The sequence below is a fragment of the Babylonia areolata genome, chromosome 1, assembly GCF_041734735.1.
Source record: "Babylonia areolata isolate BAREFJ2019XMU chromosome 1, ASM4173473v1, whole genome shotgun sequence".
NCBI classification, from domain to species: Eukaryota; Metazoa; Mollusca; class Gastropoda; order Neogastropoda; family Buccinidae; genus Babylonia; species Babylonia areolata.
This window is the reverse complement of record NC_134876.1, coordinates 72836718-72846717: the sequence shown is the minus strand read 5'-3', so window position 1 is coordinate 72846717 and position 10000 is coordinate 72836718. Positions and strand designations below refer to the sequence as shown.

At 45.6% G+C, this 10000-nt stretch overlaps 1 protein-coding gene across 1 annotated transcript in view; it reads left to right on the top strand.

Annotated features, from left to right (window-relative positions):
* The window catches only part of LOC143287155 (FAD-dependent oxidoreductase domain-containing protein 2-like), a 185096-nt gene that overhangs the window by 147572 nt on the left and 27524 nt on the right, over positions 1-10000 (top strand). The gene's annotated exons all lie outside the window — the stretch shown is intronic.

The following is a 10000-nucleotide window of genomic DNA, read 5'->3' as shown; positions in this document are numbered from 1 at the left end:
AGTGAGGTTATACGTATAGCATGACAGAAAGGTCGTATATATAGCGTACTAGTGAGGTTATACGTATAGCATGACAGAAAGGTCTTATGTATAGCGTACTAGTGAGGTTATACGTATAGCATGACAGAAAAGGTCGTATATGTAGCGTACTAGTGAGGTTATACGTATAGCATGACAGAAAGGTCGTATGTATAGCGTACTAGTGAGGTTATACGTATAGCATGACAGAAAGGCCTTGTGTATAGCGCATCACAGACGTTATAGATGGGCCTGCATCATGACAGAAAGGCTTTAAGCATGGCATGACAGAAAGACTTTCAGTATGACATGACATAATGGTTATGATCATTGTATGACAGAAAGGTTCTGTTTATGTCATGACCTCTACAAAGGCTGTCACAACAGCGTTGACAGAAAGCAACCTAACTTTGGCATCGCACGGGCTGGTAAGTATAGCGTGTCATCCCATTCGTGTGTGGTATAAATCACGTATGTTTCTCAAAGTATAATCTTGCGTGTCCGTGTGAACCTTTTTTTTTTTTTTTCGCGTCGTTGACTCTCGAGCCCTATTTACCAGTGATCAGAGTGGCGTGTTTCATGCTTCGTCTGTTCGTCTGTTCGATTCTACTTTGATTTATCGGCCATCTGTCCCGGCTTCTCCTCTTTTATATATCTCTTTTTTTTTTCTTTCTCCCTGCCTCTCTCTGTCTCTTCTCCCTCACACACACACACACACACACACACACACACACACGGACTCAGATCCTGCCAGTGGCGTTTTTTGTTCCTCCTGTGCACAGTCTGTTCACAGAACTGGAAACTCCCTTTACAACCCCCCCACCCCCCGCCCCCCTCCATAAAACTTACATGGCCTAAGACAGCTTACGTGTACGTACTTAGGCCTACGTAGGTATACCTACGCGCGCGCGCGTGTGTGTGAATCTTTCTTTATCTATGTGTATATTTTAACGACAGTTAATTCTTGATATTTTGAATAGTCCAAGAAAACGACACATTCCAACTGGATCCTCTGTGACAGAAGAAGACATTTTATTTTTCATTGTCTTCTTCTCGGTCATTGGTATGTTGTCTGTTAATTTCAAAATAATTTAGACACGTTCGCATTCATTCATTTCACCACATAATTATATACACACACTTATACAATGGGTGCAGACAGTGAGTTAGGGGCTGGATGATGTGGGGAGGGGCGGAGAGTATTGAGAGCGCACCCCCTCCCCTTCCCCTCCAGCTAAAGGTGGAATAGTGGGCACTGGGTGGAAGGGTCATCAGCCATACTAGAAATGAATCTTGAGAAAATAAAAAAGCTGCCCACCACAGAGTGGCATATGACCCCAGAAACTGATGCAACAAATTGCTAGGAATTTGTTTATTTCTCTTAAGCTTACACGTGCAGATTTCTTACTTTAATCAGTTCAATCGATTCACAATAGAAAAGGCAACATCTGCTCGTCTCTGTCTCTCGTTATCAGTTAGATGAGCACTAAAAATCAAGTTAACATCGTTTTGTAACCCCTGCTTGTAATCAGCTTACAGAAGCAAATCATGAAGCTAGCACGACCAGTTGTACGGACAAATAATCACCACACAGCAATAATGAGCCCAACTTTACTGTGTCCGCCTGGTTCTTGCTGACACGACTGTCTGTCGGAAGATCAGCCAGGTTACGTCTGAAGTTCCGGTGTCCTGATCATAGTTGCCGTCCAGCTTATATCGCCGGATATAGGCCTGTAACTGTTTCCACTTCAACCTGTCTTTATAAAACTGCGTAGATGGTCGACGAGAGTGGTTATGATTTTGCTGTTATTGTTGTTGTTGTTGTCAGTTTCAGTTTCTCAAGGAGGCGTGACTGCGTTCTGGAAAAAAAAATCATATACACGACACCACATCTGCTAGGCAGATGCCTGTCAGCAGCATAACCAAACGCGCTTAGTCAGGCCTTGAGTGCTTGCATGTATATTTGTGTATCTATCAGGGTGGATTTCTTCTAATGGATTTTGCCAGAGGACAACATTTTTGTTGTCATGGGTTCTTTTTCAGTGCGCCAAGTGCGTGCTGCACACGGAACCTCGGTTTATCGTCTCAACTGAATGTCTAGACGCTCAGTTTGATTTTCCAGTCGAACTTGGGAGAAAAACCGACAGCGGGAATCGAACACACGCCCTCAGGCGTCTTATCCATTTTGCCACCGTCCTCATTATGAATTAGTAACGGTCATTACTCAACACCCACTTTCATGTCTGGCCTTAAAACCTCTCTTTCCAAGTTAACCTCTCTTCCAGGTCCACAGTTCCTCTGGCTCCGGCTTTCAACTCACATGTATTACCTATTTATACGTTTTAACCCATGACTGCCGGAGAAAAAAGCAGAAAATTGTATTTCAAGTCATAAATCAATATCCAGAACAGTCAGCCCCAACCTGAGAGAATGGTCTGGATACATACCCATCTATATCAATTGTTAGAATGTTCAGCCATCCAGAGTTTTTACCCCTTCTTTTCATGTCATCAGTGACATCACTATGGGCACAAGTACTACGTTCTATGACAGTCAAGGGGTTTATCTTTCAACCCACTAAATTAGTTCCGTGCATGCGTTTGAATAACTGGTGTGTAAGCGTTTTGATTTGTCTCTGCACAAAATTCAGCATAAAATTATAATGAATGCATTATTTCTAGAATACTGCTATTGTTATTATCATTAGTAGCAGTAGTATCGGTAGCAGTAGTAGAAGAAGTATAACTAAGACAGATTCCTGACTCAAGAAAGCGTGGGTTTAAAACTTGCATACATACAGTTGAGGAAATAATGGCACACAGAACTGGACAGAAAGAAGATAAAATCATTGTGAATGGGTTACAACTTGCACTGCCATGCTTCATTCGGAACATGACCTTTACCTGAAATGGAGAACGAACTAAACCATATGACTGACTTGCGTTGATTGCCTCGGAACTGTAGATATATCTATCAAAAACAAAACAAACTTCGTGACATCGAGAAATTATCTTTCTAAACTATTCGGTTCAAAACAGATATACGTAACAGAGCCTTTAGTTTGTCAAGTCAACTGCAATGTCAATTCTAGCAAATGCTAATGTTGTGTTGACGGTTCCTTTCCTGAAGAAACAAAGCCCATTGAATACGTACACATAGAAGTCAAACTAAAATTATGAACTTTGGCTCCATAGAGTGCTTTAAATGCTTGCTCTCCATAACGATTTTTTTAAAACTGAAAGTTTAGGTTTAAGTGGAAAAACCAAGTGTAGCTATGAAACAACATGAATAAATTTGATGGTACAAAATATTTCTATTCTTATATTTTTAGTACAAAAAAGAAACACACACACACACACACACACACACACACACACACACACACACACACACACACGGAATCATTTAGCCTTGAAACAAGACCTGACTTTGTTATTGAGGCAAATCATTTGGTACATTGTTTGAGGATTAAAGGTACTGATGTCAGTTTCTGTTGGGTGCCTTCTCATGTGGGCATTTATGGCAATGAAACTGCTGATAAAGCAGCTAAAAGAGGAGCAAAGATTCAGAAAAATCGACAAAAACACTTGTCCGACTTTCCGTGAAAGAAGCATACACTATGTTAGACTATGTTAGAAAAAACAGCATGGGGTCGATTTCATAAACGATGGAAGACAGAGTCTTCAAAACAGAAAGGGACATTATTCCCCGAACGTATTATTAAAGAAAAAATACCGAATTCTTCAGCTTGCTATACAAGATTAATAACATCTACTTTCTTCCGTATAAAACTTGACGCGCTGAAGACAAAATATAGTAAAAATGTTATATGCATTTGTGGTAAGCAATTCGGCTTGCACCATAGTTTGTTTCAATGTCAGCAGTTACGTATCTTCTTGCCCAAGTATTTCACAGAGAGTAATTATTCTGCAGATGATTTGGGGGAAGTTATTTCTAACGAGGTTCATTTAGTACAACTTTCAAAGGCATTAGTTCATAGCCCTATTTCTACATTCCTTTAATGTACTTCATAATCATGTTACTGGTTTTAGTTATCATCATCATTGAATTGTTACTGTTAAAGCTAATTTCATGTTAGTTATGCATTTCTTAGTAGTTTTCTACCTTTTCTGTTTTATTCTTACTTCTCTTTCCCCTGTCCCTAACCCTCCCAACCCCCCCCCCCCCCCCTTTTTTTTTTTTAATTGTCTAATATCACTAATAGTGAAAAGACGCTAAACTAAAGAACGAACATACACGGAAGACATCAACACCATCTTTTATAAAAGAAAAATCAAACAAAACAACTGTGTAGCATTTTGTTTTTATCAGCATGTGTGTGTTTGCGGGTGTCAATGCATTGTGCGTGTTGCAAGGATGTGTTCCAGAGGGTGTCGTAGGAGGGTGGGTCGTTGCTCAATGGAGGTGCACTGTGCGTACGAGTGTGTTCCGGCACGTTTTTTCAACAACACATATAAGAACAGATAATACAGATATGATTTATTAACTTTCTTAAACTGACGAAACGATAAGACAATATGGAAAGAAAAAAATGACGAAGGAAATCAAAGAAAATAGGCCATGATATTACTTCATCCAAGCAAAACGCAGAACTAATGTACTGTGAATAAAATCAATAATCCCCATGCCATGTCAAGGACGTTACCAAACATGAGAACGACGATAGCCCTGCCGATTTGATATTATGGTGATATTGACGACATGGGTTATCGATAGAATCATATATCCACGTCACACAAACGAAACATTTTGTCCTGGGAGGGTGGAGAGAACTGTGCACTGCCGCTTGCAATCAATGACGATATTAAATTATCTAACGTCATCCACAAGCCATGTGCATGTGATGTCGTCATTAATCGAGAATCAGTATTTCTATCAGTCCAGGCGGCCCATGAATCTGGATGGATGGAGATGTTCAGAATGGCGAGCTTCCTGGCAGTGGCTTATTATCCTGATTCACGGCCTGTCGTTATGACCGAGGCACTGTGCAAGGGTTGGGGGAGGTTGGAGGGGGTGAGGTGAGTCACAGATGAGAGAAACGCTTGACAACTGGACATGGGTGGATTGAGACTTAGGCGTGCAGCATGCCATGTCCTCGCGACGTGTTCGTAAAGCAGGCAGTATATCACTGCATGCGGCAGTGCATGCGCACACATGCACACGCATTCACACGCAGTTTAAGCTCTTTCTCTCTCTCTCTCACTTTTACATATCCGCACAAACACACACACACAGAACACACACACACACACGCGCGCGCGCGCGCCCGCGCGCATCCTTAACATGCGTATTTGATTTTCTGCGTGCGTATGCACACGAAGGGGGTTCAGGCACTACTAGGTCTGCACATAACTATGTTGTCCCGGTAGATCGGAAAAATTCCCATCCTATACCCACCAGGCGCCATTACTGAGATTCGAACCCTGGACCCTCAGAAAGAAAGTCCAACGCTTTAACCACTCGGCTATTGCCCCCGTCAAACGTTGACGTTGATCAGTGTCTGCCGGGCTGATAGTCTGATCCTCGATCGAGCGACCTGACATCAGTTGTTGAGTTCTTCTTCCGGTGATGCTGCGCAACGCACTGGTATCAGACGAAGAGAGAGAGAGAGAGAGAGAGAATGACAATGATATATTTTTTCATTGGCAAATAGCGTTTTACAGCTCTAGTGCCAAGGGGGGTTATTCAGCTTAATATAGCAAACGACGAAAAGAAAAAGCAAAACGAAAAATAAGGGGAAATAACAAGCAAATAAGTACATATTCATAAACGCACAAACACTCATACATTCACACCCACGACATTAATACAACATATTCCATATTACTCATGCATAATACTAAGTAATTAATTCGAACATATGACCATCCAACTTTGCAGCCGAGCCTCTTTTTGGTTATTTACCAATCTAAATTGAGTTATGGATCTTATATCTTATTCTGCATTATGTTTCTATCCTGTTAAAATGATCGTTTGGTTAATCTTTTCCTTCGAATGTTATATACTACTACAATATATTTGGCGAGTGAAAACAGGATGTCTTCATTATTTGATGAAAGGATAGCTTCTAGATCATGTCGAGAGAGAGAGAGAGAGAGAGAGAGAGAGAGAGAGAGAGAGAGAGGTTGTTGGTAGGGGAGGTGGTGTGCTAATTTGCACTATACAGCTGTATACAGAGCTGCACCACAGCTGCTAGGCTTTGTCCCACCAGCAAGCTGGAGGCAAGTGGTGCCCCGGGCACCCTAGTAGTGCACCAGGCCTGCAAAGCGCCGTATCAAGTTTGGGGGCAGGAGGTGGGGGGATGGGGGAGGGGGGGCAGGGATGAATAGTCTACTGCTTGGACACCCTCCGGAGGAAGATGCCCAGGGTTGGGGACTGGACTGTTTCAGGGGGGAGGGTGTTCCAGTCGAGGATCGTTCTTGGGAAGGTGTTGTTTCTATAGTCCGTACGGCAGGGGATGCGTTGGAACGGCTGACTGTGTTGGCTTCTTCTGCCGCTTTGGGGCAGAGGTTTGAGGGCTGTGCATTTCACACATGCTTTTAAATAGCATGGAAAGCCTGGCTATGCGTCGGCGCTCCTCAAGTGAAGGCTACTGGAGCTGGTGGAGCATGTTACTCACACTAGAGGTATTCCTGTGTCGGTTTAAGACAAACCTGGCTGCTCTTCGCTGGACGTTTTCAATCCTGGAGGCTTGCGTGTCGGTGTGAGGGTCCCAAACAGTGCTGGCATACTCTACAGTTGGCCGAACTAGGGCCTTGTACGTCAGCTCCTTGGTCGTCTTGGAGCACACCTTCAGGTTTCGCCTCAGGAAGCCCAGGGCTCTGTTGGCTTTCGCACAGGTATTGTCAATATGCTCGTCCCAGGAAAGGTCGGTCTGTAGTGTGACCCCGAGGTACTTAGCAGAGGGAACTCGCTGGAGGGTGTGACCATGGAGAGAGAGTAGGTGGTACTGGCATTCATGGGCTTCCTGCTATGGGTTAAGGGCAGCTGACTGCACTTATCAGGGTGGAATGCCATGTCCGACTCTCTCTCCCAGGTTTCCAGGCAGCAGAGATCCTTTTGTAGCTTGGCCGGGTCGTCACTGCAGGCGATGAAGAGGTAGACGGCGGTGTCGTCAGCGAATAACCTAGAGGGTGAGGAGATTCTGGTGGGGAAGTCGTTTATGTAGGCCAGGAAGAGGCAGGGGCCGAGCACAGAGCCTTGGGGGACGCCAGGTTTTACAGCAACTCGGCTGGACTGGGCTCCGTCAACAACCACTGCTTGGTGACGATCGGTGAGGAAGTTCTCGATCCAGCGATTGGTACTTCCTCGAATGCCGTAGTGGTCCAGCTTGTGTGTTAGTAGGCTGTGGTTGACCCTGTCAAACGCCTTTGCAAAGTCCAAAATGATGACGTCAGTCGCTGTACACTTTCCCATTGCTGCAGAGACTTCCTCGATGACCTCGAGTAGCTGGGTCTCGCAGGAGCGGTGTACGCGAAAGCCGTGTGGTTGACTGGACAGAATGCTGTTTGATTCTAGGTGTCTCATGATGGTGCTGACAATGATGTGCACTAGGACCTTCGCTGGAATACTGTTGAGGGAGATCAGCCTGTAATTCGAAGGTTTGTAGTGCTCTCCCTTTTTGAAGACGGGGTCAACTGTGCCTCCTTCCAGTCCCTGGGCACTACACCAGTCTTCAGTGAGGAATGGTAGATTTCAGTGAGGATTGGGGCGACTTTCTTGGACAGCTCCTTGAGTACTCGTGGCGTGATGCCGTCTGGACCAGCTGCTTTGGTGGGGTTCAGGTTGTTCAGTTGTTTCTCTACGCCATGCGAGTTGATGGAGATGTCGGCCATGGATGGGAAGTCGTTACAGGAGTCAGGCATGGTGCATTTCGTTCTGAACTCGGAGGAGGAGAAGCAGGTACCAGCGCTGAAAGCAGTGAAAAACTGGCTGTTGAGTACTTCTGCTTTCTGTTTAGGGTCAGTGATGAGTCGTTCACTGGACTTGAGTGCCGGGACTCTGGTTGTTGTGGAGCGCTGGTGTTTCACGTAGGTCCAGAACCGTTTATGACCTTCGCTGGGATTGTTGTCCGAGCTGGAGGGAGTAAAATGGTTTTCTGTGTAATGCCAGTAAGCACGGCAGAGTTGTTTCCGGATCTCCCTGTTCAGACCCCTGACTTCTTTCTGCAGGTCTTCTGAGCGACTTTTTTTCATGAGCCGGTATGCTCTGTCGCGCTTCCTGATCAGCCTGCGTGTTTCGGTGGAGATCCATGGGTATGAGTCCCTTCTCTTGGGTGTTTTGCTCGGGATGTACCTGGCCATACTGTCCTTCAGGGCTGTTTTGAACTTCATCCAGAGTTCTTAGGTAGGTTTATCGCCTGTGTCCTTGCAATCCTGCTGGAACTCGACCATCTCCCGTTTAAGTTGACACGCCGGTAGAGGAGGATGGGGCGCAGGGAGTTCTTCAGCAGGTCAGGTGTTGTTTTATACTCGAAGTACACAATGCTGTTGTCGGACAGGCCAGGGATGACTTCAACTCTGGGAATGAGGGAAGGGCAGTTGGTCAGCACAATTATCTAGGGTGTTCTCCAGGCGGGTCGGGTTCTAGCACCATCAGCTCGAGACCGGTGTCATAAACTAGGTCGATGAACGCTTGGTGAAGTGTGGCATAGGCCGGATGGGGCTTCAATGCCATCTTCTCCCGGTCCCAGGAGGGGAAATTGAGGTCGCCGGCTATCAGGAGCTGGGCGTTCTGCATCAGTCGCAGCGGCTCTTCTTAGGGATACGTCAATCGCTTCAAGGCCGGCAGAGTCAGAGACGTCTGGGCGGTAGCATGCACAGAGGAATAGTGGGCGTTGCTTGTGAGTTTGTAGTTTGACCCACAGGATCTCGGCGCCAGTGTCGAGTTCTGGGGCCTCAGCGCACTGCATGTCATCTCTGACAGCGATGAGGACTCCGCCACCATTCCTGTTGTGGTCCTTCCTGTAAACAGTATACGTCGATGGAAGGAATTCTGCACTGCTGATGTTGGGGTCTAGCCAGGTTTCTGTGCCGATTAGTATGTCCAGTTTCGTGCTAGCAAGCAGATTGACGATCTCCGCTCGTTTCCCTTGCGCTGATTGGAAATTGATGTTCAGCAGGTGAAGGGGGCGGTTTCGTTGCTTGCTGTGCTGGCTATTGCAGGAAGGAGTGGAAGAGTGGAGGGGTTTGAAGTCAGTCTTCCTCTGGCACTGATGTGATGCTGGAGTTGAAAATCACACAGTGCCAGGTGAGTTCTGGTGAGGGAGCTAAAGTGGCCGCTACTGGCTGAAGACCGTTGTTTCTGCTGCTGCTGCTGCTTCAGTTGTTGCTACTACTAAGATTACTATAGCTGTTTCTGCTGCTGCTGCTGCTGCTACTACTACTACTACTGTTGCAGCTGCTTACTCAACAATCTACTAGTTCTGCTGTTGCTGCTCAATGCTGCTACAACTCAGTTTTCAGTTTCAGTTTCTCAAGGAATCCATGTACTCTACACCACGTCTAGATGCCTGACAGCGGCAAAGCCCAGCGCGCTAGTCAGGCCTTGGGTGCATGCGTGCCTTTGTGGATTTTTTTCCATCAGAATTTTGCCAGAGGACAACTCTTTTGTTGCCGCGGGTTATTTTTCAGTGCGCCAAGTGCGTGCTGCACACGGGACCTCGGTTTATTGTCACGGACACTGAATTAGCAGATGAGCGGCATATCCTTTCTGCCACCTTCCTCAAGCTAGTTACTCAGTACTCGTACTACTAGTACTGCCTACTAGTGACACAGTACTACTATCAACCACCTCCAATATAGCTACGTCAGTAAATTTCCTACGCGCTGACTATTGTACACAACTGCCTGTGTACACTGCTCAGTGATGCTGATGGTGGCGCAACTGACGCTGCTTCGGCATCAACTTGAACAGCATGTTAAACTGAAACAAACACTGACTGAAAAAAAACAACCCAAAA